General features: G+C 41.5%; 1 protein-coding gene across 11 annotated transcripts in view; it reads right to left on the bottom strand.

Annotated features, from left to right (window-relative positions):
* Nucleotides 1-21,407, bottom strand: part of MICAL2 (microtubule associated monooxygenase, calponin and LIM domain containing 2) — a 209,631-nt gene extending 188,224 nt beyond the window's left edge. For 5 of the 11 annotated variants that reach the window (XM_040410402.1, XM_040410404.1, XM_040410406.1 and 2 more), the window contains exon 1: nt 21,237-21,407. The gene's annotated coding sequence lies outside the window, so the exon portion shown is untranslated. The remainder of the gene's footprint in view (nt 1-21,236) is intronic. The other 6 variants (XM_040410410.1, XM_040410413.1, XM_040410412.1 and 3 more) reach the window with 3 other exon arrangements.
* Between the last annotated feature and the right edge of the window lie 2,265 nt (nt 21,408-23,672).

Raw genomic sequence — 23,672 nt, 5'->3', positions numbered from 1 at the left:
GTTACATCCTGTATTATACTCCAGAGCTGCACTCACTATTCTGCTGGTGCAGTCACTGTGTACATACATTACTTATCCTGCACTGATCCTGAGTTACATCCTGTATTATACTCCAGAGCTGCACTCACTATTCTGCTGGTGCAGTCACTGTGTACATACATTACTTATCCTGTACTGATCCTGAGTTACATCCTGTATTATACTCCAGAGCTGCACTCACTATTCTGCTGGTGCAGTCACTGTGTACATACATTACTTATCCTGTACTGATCCTGAGTTACATCCTGTATTATACTCCAGAGCTGCACTCACTCCGCAGCTTGAGCATGGACTTTTACAAATCGCATCCAAATGTATGGAAATAATGGAGACATTTCTGCCATTGATCTGTCACGTGTCGCAGTCTGCTGATGAGGAGTAAGGCTGCTTTCACACTTGCGTTGTCCGGATCCGTTGTGTACTCCATTTGCCGGAGGTGCCCGCCGGATCCGTAACACCGCAAGTGAACTGAAAGCATTTGAAGACGGATCCGTCTTCAAAATGCGTTCAGTGTTACTATGGCAGCCAGGACGCTATTAAAGTCCTGGTTGCCATAGTAGTAGTGGGGAGCGGGGGAGCAGTATACTTACCGTCCACGCGGCTCCCGGGGCGCTCCAGAATGGCGTCAGAGCGCCCCATGCACTTGGGGCGCCCTGACGTCACTCTGAAGCGCCCCGGGAGCCGCACGGACGGTAAGTACACTGCTCCCCCGCTCCCCGCTACACTTTACCATGGCAAACAGGACTTTAGCGTCCTGGCAGCCATGGTAACCATTCAGAAAAAGCTAAACGTCGGATCCGGTAATGCGCCGAAACGACGTTTAGCTTAAGGCCGGATCCGGATTAATGCCTTTCAATGGGCATTAATTCCGGATCCGGCCTTGCGGCAAGTTTTCAGGATTTTTGACCGGAGCAAAAAGCGCAGCATGCTGCAGTATTTTCTCCGGCCAAAAAACATTCCGGTCCGGAACTGAAGACATCCTGATGCATCCTGAACAGATTTCTCTCCATTCAGAATGCATGGGGATAAAACTGATTCCCCGACGACGGAACTCTATGCCGGAACAGAACAACGCAAGTGTGAAAGAGCCCTAAGCTGGGAAGAATACAATGTGGCCAATCTTAGAGAAGTCCAAGTTGATACATTGTGTGTTTTCACCTGCAGAGTCGGCTCATGTTATACATTCTATAGCTGTTATATGGGGTGTGCGGACCCTTTCGGTGTGATGTATCTACCGTATGCTCCAGGCTGTAAATGTCTGTGTGGTTGTGACACCTCCAGGACTCAGAGTCTGGATACTGAAGGGGACAGCTGCGGCTGGGGGGGGGTTGTTTTCCATAGCCATTTAGACAAATCTGAAAGCCATCTGGACCCCTATCTATTCTGCGGACGTGTCCAGAACTGGAGACGCGGTTCTGATATTACTAATACATGGCCAACAAAGGTGAAGTCACACACAGATCATTCTGGGGCTGAAGATCCCTTCCATACATATGCAGTACATTTCTGCAAGCTCCATTCAGATAAATGAGACTCAAAGAAATCCCTGCCCCAAACCTGCTGAATGTGAATGTGCCCCAAGAGTGAAGAGGGATCACTGGTTCCGCCATTCTACAGTATATGGAGGATTGCTACATACACACGAGATGGATACCCTGCCGCTTTCTCTACAGCATTTTACAGAACCTGCCAAGTGAATGGGGCTTTAACCCCTTAGTGACCAAGCCTGTTTGGGCCTTAATGACCAAGCCAAATTTTGGAAATCTGACATGTGTCATTTTAGCTTAGAATAACTTTGTAACGGTTTTGCACATCAAAGTAATTCTGACATTGTTTTCTCGTCACATATTGTACTTTACTTAGGTGGTAAAATTCTACCGATAAAATATGCGTATCTTTATTAAAAAAGTGAAAATTTATGAAAAATTTTAAAAATTGCCACATTTTCCTATTTTCAACTGCAATATTTCACATACATACATAAATATTATTCAATATTTTTATCAGAAAAATATTTCCACATCTTTATTTTACTTTGGCTGCACTTACAAAAATTTTCTACTTTTTTTATTTTATTTAGGAGACTTAACATTTTAACATAAATTTTAAAATTTTTGAAGTACATATTTTTTCCTGCAACAAGCCAAGTTTGCAGAGGCTTATGTGTCAGAATAATAGAACCCCCCAAAAGTGAACCCATTTTAGAAACTAGGCCCCTTAACGTATTTATCTATGGGTGTAATGAGCTTTTTGACCAACTAGTTTTTGAAAGAAATTAATGCTAAGAAGGTGAAAAAAAAAATAACATTTTCAGCCGACTGACTGACTGACACCCACTGACCGCCAGCAACAGACGGACACAGGGTCCCTAATAAAGATAATTGACCGTCACCAGTAGACGCCTAATCACGGACAGCCACTGACCGCCAGTTTATAATTTGATATTTTTTTCCCAGTATGTAATCCCAGAGCCAGGACAGAAGTCGGATCGCTCCTCACAGAGCGGAGAGAGAAGCGCGGCCCCCGTCCTGCCTCTGATTTGTAAATATAATGGAGGTGATCTCCATGATGGGGTTGTCATGGAGACCACATGATCAGGGACCATTATTATTGGTCCCTGATGGTTCCCGTGCTGAAGGCAGATCTTCAGCACAGTAACCAGTGCGCATGTCTGCGCCATTTTATTTTTTAATTAGATGTGGAGGGGGGGCGCCCTAATAACTTTATTTTAACATATCTGGGGGCCATATTGCCCCGATCGGGGTGCTGGGGGACCCAATCGGGGCATAATTTGAACTTCTCTCTCCTCTCCTTACTCAGAGCAGCGGTGAGCGGCGGCGGCCGGCTTTCAGTCTGCGCATGCGCCGGGCCGCCATCTTTCTTGAGGGTAAGGATCGGCACCCAGCTTAGGGCCAGAAGCACTGTGGGACCAGATCGATGCACCGGAGACTTTCTCTTACATGAGAGGAGGGAGAAAGTTTAGTGCGGGCAGCTCCGCTGCCTGCATTTTCTGTGATTGCTGTGATAAAGTGTATGACGGCGATCACGTGATCAGAGACCGCTTGTCACGGTCTCTGATCACTGCCCCGAGCCCTCAGCTACCTCTGGTAGCTGCGGGCACGGAGATACAGCGATTGATTTTATCGCTAACTTGGGCTGAAGTGCTGCCGTAAAAAGGCGGCGCTCCAGCCCAAGGCCCCTTAGTGACCGCCGTAAAAACACGTATCGCTGGTCACTAAGGAGTTAAGAAACTCTGGGAAAGCAATGCGGATCGAAATCTGCAGGACGGCAATTTGTGCTCCAGACTTCCACCACGGATTTCCCTCTTTCCAGTGTGTAGAGTGAAATCTGTGGCAAATCTACCGCAAAATCCATGGTAGAGATTCTGCTGCAGGAAATCCTCCCCTTGTGACAGGCGACCGCCCTACACTATATGGGACTGGACCAATATAGAGAATAAGCTACACCAAGGGCTCATTCACTAAGGCCTCTTGCACACGACCGTATGGCTTTTTCTGTATTTTGCTGGCCATTTTTAACGGATCTGTTTTTCCGTTTTTTGGTTCAGTAGTGTTTCCGATTCAGTTCCGTTTTTACGTTCCGCTTTTCCATATGGAATATACAGTACACAGTAATTACATAGGAAAAATTGGGCTGGGCATAAAATTTTCAATAGATGGTTCCACAAAAACAGAATGGATACGGAAGACATATGGAGTACATTCCGTATGTGTGGCGTTTTTTTGGTGGACCCATTGACTTGAATGGAGCCACGGAACGTGATTTGCGGGCAATAATAGGACATGTTCTATCTTTCAACAGAACTGAAATACGGAAGCAGAATGCATAACGAGTACATGAATGGTTCCATATACGGGCCGTATACGGAACTCAAAAAATGTTCATGTGAACGAGCCCTAAGGTCTCCTGTGTGCTGCCCGTTGCCGTTGCAAATGCGGTCCGCAATACATGGGCGCCGTTCCGTGGGCAATCCGCATCACGCTTGAATGGGTCCGCAAATCCGGAGATGCGGAATGGTGCGAAACAGAAGCATGGAACGGAACCCTATGGAAGCACTACGGAGTGTTTCCGTGGGGTTTCGTCCTGTACTTCCGTTCCGCAAAAAGATAGAACATGTCCTATCTTTTTGTGGAACAGGCGGATCGCGGACCCATTAAAGTGAATGGGTCTGCAATCCACTGCGGCTGCCCCACGGTTGGTGTTCGTGCATTGTGGCCTGCAATTTGCGGGCCGCAGCACGGCCACAGGGCGCACACGTTCCTGTGCAGGAGGCCAAAGACCGACGTTTTATATAGGTCTGGACTATAGTATAATATATAATATGTACCGTATATAGGACTGGACTATAGTATAATATATAATATATACCGTATATAGGACTGCACTATAGTATAATATATAATATGTACCGTATATAGGACTGCACTATAGTATAATATATACCGTATATAGGACTGCACTATAGTATAATATATACCGTATATAGGACTGCACTATAGTATAATATATAATATATACCGTACATAGGTCTGCACTATAGTATAATATATAATATGTACCCCATATAGGACTGCACTATAGTATAATATATAATATGTACCCCATATAGGACTGCACTATAGTATAATATATAATATGTACCGTATATAGGTCTGGACTATAGTATAATATATAATATGTACCGCATATAGGACTGCACTATAGTATAATATATAATATATACCGTATATAGGACTGCACTATAGTATAATATATAATATGTACCGTACATAGGACTGGACTATAGTATAATATATAATATATACCGTATATAGGACTGCACTATAGTATAATATATAATATGTACCGTACATAGGACTGCACTATACACTGCGTGCAGAATTATTAGGCAAATGAGTATTTTGACCACATCATCCTCTTTATGCATGTTGTCTTACTCCAAGCTGTATAGGCTCGAAAGCCTACTACCAATTAAGCATATTAGGTGATGTGCATCTCTGTAATGAGAAGGGGTGTGGTCTAATGACATCAACACCCTATATTAGGTGTGCATAATTATTAGGCAACTTCCTTTCCTTTGGCAAAATGGGTCAAAAGAAGGACTTGACAGGCTCAGAAAAGTCAAAAATAGTGAGATATCTTGCAGAGGGATGCAGCACTCTTAAAATTGCAAAGCTTCTGAAGCGTGATCATCGAACAATCAAGCGTTTCATTCAAAATAGTCAACAGGGTCGCAAGAAGCGTGTGGAAAAACCAAGACGCAAAATAACTGCCCATGAACTGAGAAAAGTCAAGCGTGCAGCTGCCAAGATGCCACTTGCCACCAGTTTGGCCATATTTCAGAGCTGCAACATCACTGGAGTGCCCAAAAGCACAAGGTGTGCAATACTCAGAGACATGACCAAGGTAAGAAAGGCTGAAAGACGACCACCACTGAACAAGACACACAAGCTGAAACGTCAAGACTGGGCCAAGACATATCTCAAGACTGATTTTTCTAAGGTTTTATGGACTGATGAAATGAGAGTGAGTCTTGATGGGCCAGATGGATGGACCCGTGGCTGGATTGGTAAAGGGCAGAGAGCTCCAGTCCGACTCAGACGCCAGCAAGGTGGAGATGGAGTACTGGTTTGGGCTGGTATCATCAAAGATGAGCTTGTGGGGCCTTTTCGGGTTGAGGATGGAGTCAAGCTCAACTCCCAGTCCTACTGCCAGTTTCTGGAAGACACCTTCTTCAAGCAGTGGTACAGGAAGAAGTCTGCATCCTTCAAGAAAAACATGATTTTCATACAGGACAATGCTCCATCACACGCGTCCAAGTACTCCACAGCGTGGCTGGCAAGAAAGGGTATAAAAGAAGAAAATCTAATGACATGGCCTCCTTGTTCACCTGATCTGAACCCCATTGAGAACCTGTGGTCCATCATCAAATGTGAGATTTACAAGGAGGGAAAACAGTACACCTCTCTGAACAGTGTCTGGGAGGCTGTGGTTGCTGCTGCACGCAATGTTGATGGTGAACAGATCAAAACACTGACAGAATCCATGGATGGCAGGCTTTTGAGTGTCCTTGCAAAGAAAGGTGGCTATATTGGTCACTGATTTGTTTTTGTTTTGTTTTGAATGTCAGAAATGTATATTTGTGAATGTTGAGATGTTATATTGGTTTCACTGGTAAAAATAAATAATTGAAATGGGTATATATTTGTTTTTTGTTAAGTTGCCTAATAATTATGCACAGTAATAGTCACCTGCACACACAGATATCCCCCTAAAATAGCTAAAACTAAAAACAAACTAAAAACTACTTCCAAAAATATTCAGCTTTGATATTAATGAGTTTTTTGGGTTCATTAAGAACATGGTTGTTGTTCAATAATAAAATTAATCCTCAAAAATACAACTTGCCTAATAATTCTGCACTCCCTGTACCGTATATAGGACTGCACTATAGTATAATATATAATATGTACCGTATATAGGTCTGGACTATAGTATAATATATAATATGTACCGTATATAGGACTGGACTATAGTATAATATATAATATGTACCGTATATATAGGACTGCATTATAGTATAATATATAATATGTACCGTACATAGGACTGCACTATAGTATAATATATAATATGTACCGTATATAGGACTGCACTATAGTATAATATATAATATGTACCGTATATAGGACTGCACTATAGTATAATATATAATATATACCGTATATAGGTCTGGACTATAGTATAATATATAATATGTACCGTATATAGGACTGCACTATAGTGTAATATATAATATGTACCGTATATAGGTCTGGACTACAGTATAATATATAATATGTACCGTATATAGGACTGGACTATAGTATAATATATAATATGTACCGCATATCGGACTGCACTATAGTATAATATATAATATGTACCGTATATAGGACTGGACTATAGTATAATATATAATATGTACCGTATATAGTAATGGACTATAGTATAATATATAATATGTACCGTATATAGGACTGCACTATAGTATAATATATAATATGTACCGTATATAGGACTGGACTATAGTATAATATATAATATGTACCGCATATCGGACTGCACTATAGTATAATATATAATATGTACCGTATATAGGACTGGACTATAGTATAATATATAATATGTACCGTATATAGTAATGGACTATAGTATAATATATAATATGTACCGTATATAGGACTGCACTATAGTATAATATATATGTACCGTATATAGGACTGGACTATAGTATAATATATAATATATACCGTATATAGGACTGCACTATAGTATAATATATAATATGTACCGTATATAGGACTGCACTATAGTATAATATATAATATGTACCGTATATAGGTCTGGACTATAGTATAATATATAATATGTACCGTATATAGTAATGGACTATAGTATAATATATAATATGTACCGTATATAGGACTGCACTATAGTATAATATATAATATGTACCGTATATAGGACTGCACTATAGTATAATATATAATATGTACCGTATATAGGACTGGACTATAGTATAATATATAATATGTACCGTACATAGGACTGCACTATAGTATAATATATAATATGTACCGTATATAGGACTGCACTATAGTATAATATATAATATGTACCGTATATAGGTCTGGACTATAGTATAATATATACTGTATATAGGACTGGACTATAGTATAATATATACCGTATATAGGACTGGACTATAGTATAATATATAATATGTACCGTATATAGGTCTGCACTATAGTATAATATAGAATATGTACCGTATATAGGACTGCACTATAGTATAATATAGAATATGTACCGTATATAGGACTGCACTATAGTATAATATATAATATGTACCGTATATAGGACTGGACTATAGTATAATATATAATATGTACCGTATATAGGACTGGACTATAGTATAATATATAATATATACCGTATATAGGACTGCACTATAGTATAATATATAATATGTACCGTATATAGGACTGCACTATAGTATAATATATAATATGTACCGTATATAGGACTGGACTATAGTATAATATATAATATATACCGTATATAGGACTGCACTATAGTATAATATAGAATATGTACCGTATATAGGACTGGACTATAGTATAATATATAATATGTACTGTATATAGGACTGCACTATAGTATAATATATAATATGTACTGTATATAGGACTGCACTATAGTATAATATATACCGTATATAGGACTGGACTATAGTATAATATATAATATGTACCGTATATAGGTCTGCACTATAGTGTAATATATAATATGTACTGTATATAGGACTGCACTATAGTATGATATGTACGGTACATACTAGACCATATATTTATTGTAGAGCACAATGCAGGTCGAGGATCACTTAACATTCCACGGATCTGACACATGGGAGAAGGCGAATATTTAGTAACTAATCGTCTGAATGTAGACGGTGACTAATTACGGAGATCCTCTGCCGTACAGCTCATTAGCATATTGCCTCCTTTAGCTTCAGGGCCAGAGTCTTCAAGGAATTTATCTGACTACCTTGAAAGGTCTGAGCTTACTGACAACCTGCAAAAGTATAATAACCAAGTTCTGAAAGTAGTCACTTCAACCCCTCACCAGTTACAAGATTTCCGCTTGCTGGCAGTGAATAGAGACAGTAGAACTGGCACCAATGGATTCCACATCAATGAGAACATTCCTACCAGGAGGGCAGATCCGGACCATCTGAACTGGGATAATCCCACTGACCGTATACTCCAACAAATCTATTACAAAATGCTCAGAAATCAGTTCCACAGACGGAGATCTTATAAAGTCCAGAAGAAACCAGGAGAACGGCCAAACAAACGGCAAAAGTAAAATTCCTGCAAATCCGTCAAAATCCTTGGCATTGTTGGGGAACATATCTGACACCTGTTACCTTGGGATTCCTGACATTAAAGGGAACCTGTCAGCAACGTTACGCTGCCCATACTAACGGCAGAATAAAGTACAGACAGGTGAGTTGATTTCAGCGGTCGGTCATTTATAAGATAAAAGTAAGTGGTTGCCGAGAACCAACATCACAATCATTGCAGACCGGACCTGGAGAAGAGTCCCGGCCTCCTGAGAAGAGTCCTGGTTACTCCTGATCTCCCGCTGATGACTGACCGGCTTCTACCTGGTTTTCTCCCTTTCTCTCTAGGAGAGAACTGCCAATCATCAGCAGATGGCGGAGAGCAGGAGATTATAATATCCAGGACTCTTCTCAGGTAGATGGGACTCTCTCAAGGCCCGGGCTGCAGTGATTATAACGCTGGTTCTCAGCAACCACTTACTTTTAGCTCCTGAGTGACACAGCGCTGACATCAGCATTTCTGTCACTACTTTATACTGCCCTCAGTGAGGTCAACATAACGTTGATGACAGGTTCCCTTTAAGGGGTTGTCAAGCCCCTTGAAATTCTTTAATAAAAGCCTACAGTGCCATAAAATAATAGAGTAACAATCATATTACCAACATCCCCTCCGCCGCTGCTGCTGCGTCACCTCTTCTCAAGCCCCCGCCAGTCTCCGGGGCCCCAGCAATGCCTCAGCCCTCAGCTGTGAGCGGTATTAGATCTTCTAGCTTCCAGATGACAATGGTAAGAAACTGAACTACAAAATAGATTAGAAAGTTTCAGAACTTTTCCAAATAGACTCGGCCGTGTAGTCCCAAAGTGAACCTATAATTTATGAACTATGCTGCAACCACAGCCCTTAACACGACCCTGCCGCCATCAGCCCCACAGAAGAGCAGGTTTTCTAATGATTAAAGGGGAATTTCAGAAAATGACCAGAATGACCGTTTGAGGCTCAGAGCCAATTACAGTCTATAAGAAGACGAGTCTGCCATGAACCAAAGGACAGCAACTGGTAACGCACAGGCTGCAGGAAGGACGCCGCTGGCTAATCAGCCCTGAGCGCCTTCTAATTACACCCAGGCCGGCTCTCCGACATTACACCCGCTCTTCCTGTTTATCTGCTCAGGTCTAAAGTTCCTTCCTTGTTTCCAACACTAAATTCATGATTACTATTAGCTGAAGTGGGAGGAACAAGAGATAGAGATATCACTGCCCTCACAACATGTGCAATGCGTGTTCTCCCGCGTGAATGCGCCAAATATGACGATCTGAGGTCAATGTCACTTCAGCAACTCCTGACAACTCTCCACAAAAGAAACCTAGATGCAAACAAAGGCACAAATATATACAACTGTACTATATACATACTCTGAACCATGAGAGCAGATTACCCCACACTGAGCAAAGCGAGATACACTCACCTAGAGACTTATTATTAGAATTATTTACTACAGAGGACAGTATACTGTATATATATATATACTACAGAGGACAGTATACTGTATATATACACACTACAGAGGACAGTATACTGTATATATATATATATACTACAGAGGACAGTATACTGTATATATACACACTACAGAGGACAGTATACTATATACATATATATATACTACAGAGGACAGTATACTATATACATATATATATACACTACAGAGGACAGTATACTATATATATATATATATATATATATATATATATACACACACTACAGAGGACAGTATACTGTATATATATATATATACTACAGAGGACAGTATACTGTATATATATATATAAATACTACAGAGGACAGTATACTGTATATATATATACTACAGAGGACAGTATACTGTATATATATACTACAGAGGACAGTATACTGTATATATATACTACAGAGGACAGTATACTGTGTATATATACTACAGAGGACAGTATACTGTATATATATATATATATTACAGAGGACAGTATACTGTATATATACACTACAGAGGACAGTATACTGTATATATATACTACAGAGGACAGTATACTGTATTATATACTGCAGAGGACAGTATACTGTATATATATATACTACAGAGGACCGTATACTGTATATATATACTACAGAGGACAGTATACTGTATATATATATACTACAGAGGACCGTATACTGTATATATATACTACAGAGGACAGTATACTGTATATATATATATACACTACAGAGGACAGTATACTGTATATATACACAGAGGACAGTATACTGTATATATATATACACTACAGAGGACAGTATACTGTATACACTACAGAGGACAGTATCCTGTATATATACTACAGAGGACAGTATCCTGTATATATACTACAGAGGACAGTATCCTGTATATATACACTACAGAGGACAGTATACTGTATATATACTACAGAGGACAGTATACTATATATATATATATATATATATATACACATACACTACAGAGGACAGTATACTGTATATATATATATACTACAGAGGACAGTATACTGTATATATATATATATACTACAGAGGACAGTATACTGTATATATATATACTACAGAGGACAGTATACTGTATATATATATACTACAGAGGACAGTATACTGTATATATATACTACAGAGGACAGTATACTGTATATATATACTACAGAGGACAGTATACTGTATATATACTACAGAGGACAGTATACTGTATATATATATATAATATATTACAGAGGACAGTATACTGTATATATACACTACAGAGGACAGTATACTGTATATATATACTACAGAGGACAGTATACTGTGTATATACACTACAGAGGACAGTATACTGTATATATATATATACTACAGAGGACCGTATACTGTATATATATACTACAGAGGACAGTATACTATATATATATATATATATACTACAGAGGACAGTAGACTGTATATATATATACTACAGAGGACAGTATACCTATATATACTACAGAGGACAGTATACTGTGTATATACTACAAGAGGACAGTAGACTGTATATATACTACAGAGGACAGTATACTATATATACTACAGAGACAGTATACAGTATATATACTACAGAGGACTGTATTACTGTATATATACTACAGAGGACTGTATACTGTATATATACTACAGAGGACAGTACACTGTATATATACTACAGAGGACAGTATACTGTATATATACTACAGAGGACAGGATACTGTATATATACTACAGAGGACAGTATACTGTATATATATATATATACTACAGAGGACAGTATACTGTATATATACTACAGGGACAGTATACTGTATATATATATACTACAGAGGACAGTATACTGTATATATACTACAGAGGACAGTATAACTGTATATATATATAATACTACAGAGGACAGTATACTGTATATATATACTACAGAGGACAGTTTACGTATATATACTACAGAGGAACAGTATACTGTATATATATATATATATATATATATATACACACACACACACTCACCTAAAGAATTATTAGGAACACCTGTTCTATTTCTCATTGATGCAATTCTCTAGTCAACCAATCACATGGCAGTTGCTTCGATGCATTTTAGGGTGTGCTCCTGGTCAAGGACAATCTCCTGAACTTCAAACTGAATGTCAGAATGGGAAAGAAAGGTGATTTAAGCCATTTTGAGCGGTGGCATGGTTGTTGGTGCCAGACTGGCCGGTCTGAGTATTTCACAATCTGCTCAGTTACTGGGATTTTCACGCACAACCATTTCTAGGGTTTACAAAGAATGGTAGTGAAAAAGGGAAAAACATCCAGTATGGCGGCCGTCCTGTGGGCGAAAATGCCTTGTGGATGGTAGGAGTCAGAGGAGAATGGGCGACTGATTCAAGCTGATAGAAGAGCAACGTTGGCTGAAATAACCACTCGTTACAACCGAGGTCTGCAGCAAAGCATTTGTGAAGCCACAACACGCACAACCTTGAGGCGGATGGGCTACAACAGCAGAAGACCCCACCGGGTACCACTCATCTCCACTACAAAACTGACCAAAACTGGACTGTTGAAGACTGGAAAAAATGTTGCCTGTCTGATGAGTCTCGATTTCTGTTGAGACAATCAAATGGTTAGAGTCCGAATTTGGGGTAAACAGAATGAGAACATGTATCCAGCCTCTGATGGCTACTTCCAGCAGGATAATGCACCATGTCACAAAGCTCCAATCATCTCACATTGGTTTCTTGAACATGACAATGAGTTCACTGTACTAAAGTGGCCCCCACAGTCACCAGATCTCAACCCAATAGAGCATCTTTGGGATGTGGTGGAACGGGAGCTTCGTTGCCCTGGATGTGCATCCCTCAAATCTCCATCAACTGCAAGATGCTGTCCTATCAATATGGGCCAACATTTCTAAAGAATGCTATCAGCACCTTGTGAATCAATGCCACGTAGAATGAAGGCAGTTCTGAAGGCAAAAGGGGGTCCAACACCGTATTAGGGCTGTTTCACACGAGCGGATGCCGTGCGTGGCATCCGCTCCGTGAAAGAGTGCCAAGACCCGATGCAGACTGCAGAGGCACGGAGTATTAACATGACTGATAATGCTCCGTGCCGCTCTGTGACCTCATAACTACGAAATCACAGTGAAATAAAGTTGTTCACTGTGATTTCGTAGTAAAAGAGATCACAGAGCGGCACGGAGGCATTATCAGTCATGTTAATACTCCGTGCCTCTGCAGTCTGCATCGGGTCTTCGGCATCCGCTCGTGTGAAACAGCCCTTAGTATGGTGGTCCTAATAATTCTTTAGGTGAGTGTATATCAGCTTCCAAGAAGGCACAGTTATGGTCATCCACTATAATACTCCCCCCGATGTACAAGAATATAACTACTATAATACTGCTCCTATGTACAAGAATATAACTACTATAATACTGCTCCTATGTACAGGAATATAACTGCTATAATACTGCTCCTATGTACAAGAATATAACTTACTATAATACTGCTCCTATGTACAAGAATATAACTACTATAAACTGCTCCTATGTCAGGAATATGACTACTATAATACTGCTCCTATGTACAAGAATATAAAAAAAAACACTATAAACTATAATACTGCTCCTATGTACAAGAATATAACTACTATAAACTGCTCCTATGTACAAGAATATAACTACTATAATACTGCTCCTTGTACAAGAATATAACTACTATAATACTGCTCCTATGTACAAGAATATAACTACTATAATACTGCCTCCTATGTACAGGAATATAACTACTATAATACTACTCCTATATACAAGAATATAACTACTATAATACTGCTCCTATGTACAGGGATATAACTACTATAATACTGCTCCTATGTACAAGAATATAACTGCTATAATACTGCTCCTATGTACAGGAATATAACTACTATAATACTGCTCCTATGTACAAGAATATAACTACTATAATACTGCTCCTATGTACAAGAATATAACTACTATAATACTGTCCTCTATGTACAAGAATATAACTACTATAATACTGCTGCTATGTACAAGAATATAACTACTATAATACTGCCCCCTATGTACAAGAATATAACTACTATAATACTGCCTCCTATATACAAGAATATAACTACTATAATACTGCTCCTATGTACAAGAATATAACTACTATAATACTGCCTCCTATGTACAAGAATATAACTACTATAATACTGCCTCCTATGTACAAGAATATGACTACTATAATACTGCTCCTATGTACAAGAATATAACTACTATAATACTGCTCCTATGTACAGGAATATAACTACTATAATACTGCTCCTATGTACAGGAATATAACTACTATAATACTGCTCCTATGTACAGGAATATAACTACTATAATACTGCCTCCTATGTACAAGAATATAACTACTATAATACTGCTCCTATGTACAAGAATATAACTACTATAATACTGCTCCTATGTACAAGAATATAACTACTATAATACTGCCTCCTATGTACAAGAATATAACTAATATAATACTGCTCCTATGTACAAGAATATAACTACTATAATACTGCCCCCTATGTACAAGAATATAACTGCTATAATACTGCTCCTATGTACAAGAATATAACTGCTATAATACTGCTCCTATGTACAAGAATATAACTACTATAATACTGCCTCCTATGTACAAGAATATAACTACTATAATACTGCCTCCTATGTACAAGAATATAACTAATATAATACTGCCTCCTATGTGCAAGAATATAACTACTATAATACTGCTCCTATTTACAAGAATATAACTACTATAATACTGCTCCTATGTACAAGAATATAACTACTATAATACTGCTCCTATGTACCAGAATATAACTACTATAATACTGCCTCCTATGTACAAGAATATAACTACTATAATACTGCTCCTATGTACAAGAATATAACTACTATAATACTGCCCCCTATGTACAAGAATATAACTGCTATAATACTGCTCCTATGTACAAGAATATAACTACTATAATACTGCCTCCTATGTACAATAATATAACTACTATAATACTGCCTCCTATGTACAAGAATATAACTACTATAATACTGCTCCTATGTACAGGGATATAAATACTATAATACTGCCTCCTATGTACAAGAATATATCTACTATAATACTGCCTCCTATGTACAGGAATATAACTACTATAATACTGCTCCTATGTACAAGAATATAACTACTATAATACTGCTCCTATGTACAGGAATATAACTACTATAATACTGCCTCCTATGTACAAGAATATAACTACTATAATACTGCTCCTATGTACAAGAATATAACTACTATAATACTGCCTCCTATGTACAAGAATATAACTACTATAATACTGCTTCTATGTACAAGAATATAACTGCTATAATACTGCTCGTATGTACAAGAATATAACTACTATAATACTGCTCCTATGTACCAGAATATAACTACTATAATACTGCCCTCCTATGTACAAGAATATAACTACTAAATACTGCCTTCCTATGTACAAGAATATAACTACTATAATACTGCTCCTAGGTACAAAGAATATAACTGCTATAATACTGCCTCTATGTACAAGAATATAACTACTATAAAACTGCCTCCTATGTACAAGAAATATAACTACTATAATACTGCCTCCTATGTACAGGAATATAACTACTATAATACTGCTTCTATGTACAAGAATAAAACTACTATAATACTGCCTCCTATGTACAAGAATATAACTACAATAAATACTGCCTCTCTGTGTACGAAGAATATAACTACTATAATACTGCTCCTATGTACAGGAATATAACTACTATAATACTGCCTCCTATGTACAAGAATATAACTACTATAATACTGCCTCCTATGTACAGGAATATAACTACTATAATACTGCTCTCTATGTACAAGAATATAACTACTATAATACTGCTCTTATGTACAGGAATATAACTACTATAATACTGCTTCTATGTACAAGAATATAACTACTATAATACTGCCTCCTATGTACAAGAATATAACTACTATAATACTGCTCCTATGTACAGGAATATAACTACTATAATACTGCTCCTATGTACAAGAATATAACTACTGTAATACTGCTCAGGAATAAAAATACTGTATATATGAAGATGTAACATATGACGGTATTCTCTCTGAATCACATATTATTACATTTCCTGCACTTGAATGTTTTTCGTCTTTGCACCATATAACGGAATCTGTGGTTACACTGCAGATGTAGCAACGACAGCAGAAACTGGTCTGAGCTGAGAATTACTGGGTGTCAGTGCTTTGTGGTGGACGTGTCTCATCCTGTGAGGTCAGTGGCGGTTGGAGGGTACGGTCCTCAGCTATTACATGCCAGGGCAGCTACTATAAAAATACCGTACCATAGCGGGCCGGACACAGCGGTCAGGGTGGCAAAAGCCCAAAAATGTTCCCAAGGGAATGCTGGTGACATATGTGACTGGAGCTTCCAAACCTTAAGACCTAGAAGAACTGTAGTAATGTTGTCATGCAGTAGGGATCACTATATGCACCTGTGACCCCTCAGGCTGCGAACAGGGGGCCCCCAGTTTTCACTCCCTGCCCCCAACTTTGTGTAGGAGATGTTACTACTTTATAGGATACAATGTTTCGATATGTCTTCTATCATTGTGATGCGGAGATGCTGACACCGGGTAATGAGCCCCAGACACATGTGGCATGCCGTTTCCTGCGCACATGGCCTATAAAAGAAAATTGCAGTCACGTAATAAACTCGCATTAATATCGCAGTCAGCAGAAGCGAGCGCGTGTGTCCGCTGAAAACCGGGCAGGCGAGTCTGCGGGAGGTGGAGGCCAAATTCTAGATGTATAATACATTAGTAATAGAAGCAGAACAGCTCCGCTCCATCCGTATGCCGCCTTTATGCTATCACTAGCCCTAGAAGAGGTCGCCCTGAACAGAGCAAAAACCCCACTAAGTGAGAGACACTAAGAATTACACCGCGCACCGCGCGCCAGGGAGGTCGTACTGTGCATTCATCTAATCATAAGGAGGAGGAGCCACTGAGAATGGCATCAGTCAGCCCCTCCTCCTGTACATGTTCTGACATCACAGCAGCAGCTCTACGACATCACCGCAGGCAATGACATCACAGCAGGCACTCAATGACATCACAGCACTCACTCAATGACTGCAGCAGCTCTAGGACATCAGAGCAGGCACTCAATGACATCACAGCAGGCACTCAATGACATCACAGCACGCACTCAATGACTGCAGCAGCTCTATGACATCACATCAGGCACTCAATGACATCAGAGCGGGCAATGACATCACAGCAGGCACTCAATGACATCACAGCACTCACTCAATGACATCAGAGCGGGCAATGACATCACAGCAGGCACTCAATGACATCACAGCAGGCACTCAATGACTGCAGCAGCTCTAGGACATCAGAGCAGGCACTCAATGACATCACAGCAGGCACTCAATGACATCACAGCACGCACTCAATGACTGCAGCAGCTCTATGACATCACAGCAGGCACTCAATGACATCAGAGCAGGCACTCAATGACATCAGAGCGGGCAATGACATCACAGCAGGCACTCAATGACATCACAGCACTCACTCAATGACATCAGAGCGGGCAATGACATCACAGCAGGCACTCAATGACATCACAGCAGGCACTCAATGACATCAGAGTAGGCACTCAATGACATCAGAGTAGGCACTCAATGACATCAGAGTAGGCACTCAATGACATCACAGCACTCACTCAATGACTGCAGCAGCTCTAGGACATCAGAGCAGGCACTCAATGACATCCCAGCAGGCACTCAATGACATCAGAGCGGTCAATGACATCACAGCAGGGACTCAATGACATCACAGCACTCACTCAATGACTGCAGCAGCTCTATGACATCAGAGCAGGCACTCAATGACATCAGAGCGGGCAATGACATCACAGCAGGCACTCAATGACATCACAGCACTCACTCAATGACATCAGAGCGGGCAATGACATCACAGCAGGTACTCAATGACATCACAGCACTCACTCAATGACATCAGAGCGGGCAATGACATCACAGCAGGCACTCAATGACATCACAGCAGGCACTCAATGACATCAGAGTAGGCACTCAATGACATCACAGCACGCACTCAATGACTGCAGCAGCTCTAGGACATCAGAGCAGGCACTCAATGACATCAGAGCGGTCAATGACATCACAGCACTCACTCAATGACTGCAGCAGCTCTATGACATCACAGCAGTCAGGGGATGAGAGCAGGCAATGACATCACAGCAGTCAGGGGATGAGAGCAGGCAGAGCTGTGGACCCTGCAGCGTTAAACCCACAAATAACATCAATGAATGATTTATCAGGGAACAAGATCCTACAAACAGGACAAGTGCAGGATAGGCTTTCTGGCTGTCACAGCAGTGAGGCTCCTCAGATCAGTTACAGGGGCCAGACATGCACAGCTCCTCCTGCGGCGTCAGATTCAGGGTCACATAGATTAGACAATTGCATAAATAGCAGTTCCCTTAAAGGGGTTCTCCCATGACTAATGTAAGAAATGAAAATCAGACATCATATAGGACATGACAATCTCTTCTAACAAAGCTAGAACCAGCCCTGTACCTCACATGGGTCCAGATTTCTCCCCATTCATTGGTCTAGATTTATATCAAGCTGACAGCTCAAGGGGAGTGTCCTTTCTGCTGTGGCTCGGGGGGCGTGCCCTTTCTGCTGCTGCTCATGGGGGACGTGTCCTTTCTGCTGCTGCTCATGGGGGACGTGTCCTTTCTGCTGCTGCTCATGGGGCGTGTCCATGCTCTCCCTATCACAGCTCAGGAGGCAGTTGAAAGATGAAACTGAGCATGTGCGGCCATCTCAGTGAGCAGGACAAAGAAATAAGAAGAAACAAACAGCAGGTGGCGCTGTGCAGATACATTTTATTGAATAACTCATTGGCTATGCTAATTTTTTTATTACATGCAATTACAAAAGTATTAAGATCCAGCGGCTGGTTTGAATTTTTTTTAAATATTTTTCATGGGGCAACCCCTTTAAGTACACTATACTGTAAATAGTGCAGGAGGCAGGACTGTAAATCCACCGTCTCACCGTGCACAGTGGTCAGCAGCAGACAGGTCCATTGTATGTGATAGGATATCCCCCAGGCAGTGTGGCACTGAGCCCACCAGAGGCCCAACCCCTATATCATAAAGAGCATCTGTCAGCAGTTCTGTCCCTCTGACACCGGCTGACCTGTGCCATGTGCTCCTGGCAGCTGAAGACATCCGTGTGGGTTCCATGTTCATATGTGCCCGCATTGCTGAGAAACATGATGTTTTACTATATAGGAGCAACGGGGGCGTTACCATTACACCTAGAGGCTCCGCTCTCTCTGCACTATGATTGACAGGTCCAGGTGTCATCACATTTACACTTACTGGTCCTATCAAAGTGCAGAGCAGTGAGAACAGAGCCTCTAGGTGTAATGGTAACGCCCCCGTTGCTCCTAGAGGCTCATTTGCATATAGTAAAACCTCATTTTTCTCAGCAATGCGGGCACATATGAACACGGGACCAACACGGATGTCTTCAGCTGCCAGGAGCACATGGCACAGGTCAGCCGGGGTCAGAGGGACAGAACTGCTGACAGATGCTCTTTGATGGTTTTTCAGTCGCATGAATAGACTCTAGTATTATTATAACATAGTAATATTATAACATAGTATTATTATAACATAGTATTAATATAACCTAGTATTATTATGGGTTTTTTTTCCCAGGTCTTTGGGGCCCATTATGAGCCCGGCCCACCACATGTTCCTCTCTGCCCCCAGGTGATGTACAGCAGCCGCATATCTCCCAGCACTTCAGCAGGAACAGGGGTACAAATACCGAAACACCGAGGAGCAGCAGAGCTGACAATCTAATGGAAGCATGTAATGACCTGGAAGTGGGGCTCCAGTCACGTGTAGGGCCCCTCTTCTCCCAATCTGTACTAATCTCCCACCCTATGTACTAGCGCTGATATGACATAGGCTTAGGTTGCACCAACATTACATAATCTATAGTGTAGCAGAGGACACACCCCGATATATACTCCACACTGCACACATGTATCATCCAGGCCCTCCAGCTGTTGTAAAACTACAACCCCCACCATGCGCTGGCAGTAGGCAGACTGGGCATACTGGGAGTTGTAGTTCTTGTAGAGCCGCAGGTTGGCCATCCCTGATCTATAACATAGGCTTACATAATCTATAATGTACCAGACACAAGAAACCATCCCTATTACAGCACGGTGCTGCTCTAACATGGGGTTCACTTATTACATGTAACATGCTATATGACAGGGTTACACAAGCTGCTTCTTAACATGGGGTTTACAGTAGATATATAGTGAGTGACATAAGACAGGGCAGGCTATAAGGAACATAGAGGTTCAGCTGCTATAACATGGGTTCAATGTGTAAGATGCCAGATCATAGGGGGAGACTCGTGTAAACACATGTTACAGCTGACTGTGGCTCGTCTTTGCTCCTTATAACCTGGTGCTTCTAGGTAGAGCCTAGCATGTATAAAACATAGGGTCAGGATAGCCCGCGATACAGAGCACAGGGTCAGGCGCTATGGCCGGCGTCTCCTCCACGACTTGTCACTGACAGGACAGAGCAGAAAACAACAGGTCCTTACCATGAGAGGAGTGCGGAGCCCCACAGAGAGGGCGCCGGCTCAGCGGGGGGCCATGGTGTCCGTCAGATCCGGCAGTCCGGGCGCAGGACACTGCAGGCAGCGCGGGTGACAGCTCCGGGACCCAGCACGGGGGCGTGTCCTGCCGGGGGACTGACAGGCCGCGGGACCCGCCCCCCGACAGAGGCTGTAAGGACTCCCGGGAGACTCGTGACCAACAGTACTGACCGGGTCAGAGGGCGTGGCTGTGCGGAGCTGCGGGGGCGGGGCCACGGGGTATTCCCCCCCCCCGAGACTGTATCACCCCCACCTAGATACAGACTGCCACACCTGACCTGGCGGGCTTAGATACAGCCACACCTGTCAGGGCAGCTTAGATACAGACAGGCACACCTATCAGAGCAGCTTAGATACAGTCACACCTGTCATGACAGGCTTAGATACAGTCACACCTGTCAGGGCAGCTTAGATACAGCCACACCTGTCAGGGCAGCTTAGATACAGACAGTCACCCCTGACCTGATGGGATTACATACAGTCACACCTGTCAGGGCAGCTTAGATACAGTCACACAATTGTCAGGGCAGCTTAGATACAGACAGGCACACCTATCAGAGCAGCTTAGATACAGTCACACCTGTCAGGGCAGCTTAGATACAGACAGTCACCCCTGACCTGATGGGATTACATACAGTCACACCTGTCAGGGCAGCTTAGATACAGTCACACCTGTCAGGGCAGCTTAGATACAGATAGTCACACCTGTCAGGGCAGCTTAGATACAGAGAGTCACACCTGTCAGGGCAGCTTAAATACAGTCACACCTGACATGACAGACTTAGATACAGACAGTCACCCCTGACCTGGCGGGCTTAGATACAGTCACACCTGTCAGGGCAGCTTAGATACAGTCACACCTGTCACTGCAGGTTAAGATACAGACGGCCATACCGGACCTGGTGGGCTTAGATACAGACAGTCACCCCTATCAGGGCAGCTTAGATACAGTCATACCTGTCAGGGCAGCTTAGATACAGACAGTCACCCCTATCAGGGCAGCTTAGATACAGTCATACCTGTCAGGGCAGCTTAGATACAGACAGTCACCCCTCAGACAGTATCACACAGGATAGGATTAGATACACAGCTCAGCAGACAGTATCACACAGGACACGGTTAGATACACAGCTCAGCAGACTGTATCACACAGAATAGGATTAGATACACAGCTCAGCAGACAGTATCACACAGGATAGGATTAGATACACAGCTCAGCAGGCAGTATCACACAGGATAGGATTAGATACACAGCTCAGCAGACAGTATCACACAGGATAGGATTAGATACACAGCTCAGCAGACAGTATCACACAGGATAGGATTAGATACACAGCTCAGCAGACAGTATCACACAGGATAGGATTAGATACACAGCTCAGCAGACAGTATCACACAGGATAGGATTAGATACACAGCTCAGCAGACAGTATCACACAGGATAGGATTAGATACACAGCTCAGCAGACAGTATCACACAGGATAGGATTAGATACACAGCTCAGCAGACAGTATCACACAGGAATAGGATTAGATACAGCTCAGCAGACTATCACACAGGAGGATTAGATACACAGCTCAGCAGACAGTATCACACAGGATAGGATTAGATACACAGCTCAGCAGACAGTATCACACAGGATAGGATTAGATACACAGCTCAGCAGACTGTATCACACAGGATAGGATTAGATACACAGCTCAGCAGACAGTATCACACAGGACAGGATTAGATACACAGCTCAGCAGACAGTATCACACAGGATAGGATTAGATACACAGCTCAGCAGACAGTATCACACAGGAGAGGATTAGATACACAGCTCAGCAGACAGTATCACACAGGATAGGATTAGATACACAGCTCAGCAGGCAGTATCACACAGGGTAGGATTAGATACACAGCTCAGCAGACAGTATCACACAATAGGATTAGATACACAGCTCAGCAGACAGTATCACACAGGATAGGATTAGATACACAGCTCAGCAGACAGTATCACACAGGACAGGATTAGATACACAGCTCAGCAGACAGTATTACACAGGATAGGATTAGATACACAGCTCAGCAGACAGTATCACACAGGATAGGATTAGATACACAGCTCAGCAGACAGTATCACACAGGATAGGATTAGATACACAGCTCAGCAGACAGTATCACACAGGATAGGATTAGATACACAGCTCAGCAGACAGTATCACACAGGATAGGATTAGATACACAGCTCAGCAGACAGTATCACACAGGACAGGATTAGATACACAGCTCAGCAGACTATCACACAGGACAGATTAGATACACAGCTCAGCAGGCAGTATCACACAGGATAGGATTAGATACACAGCTCAGCAGCAGTATCACACAGGATAGGATTA

The sequence above is a fragment of the Bufo bufo genome, chromosome 10 (genome assembly GCF_905171765.1).
Source record: "Bufo bufo chromosome 10, aBufBuf1.1, whole genome shotgun sequence".
Classification (NCBI taxonomy): domain Eukaryota; kingdom Metazoa; phylum Chordata; class Amphibia; order Anura; family Bufonidae; genus Bufo; species Bufo bufo.
The sequence above is the reverse complement of the archived record's forward strand: the minus strand, read 5'-3'. Positions and strand labels throughout refer to the sequence as shown.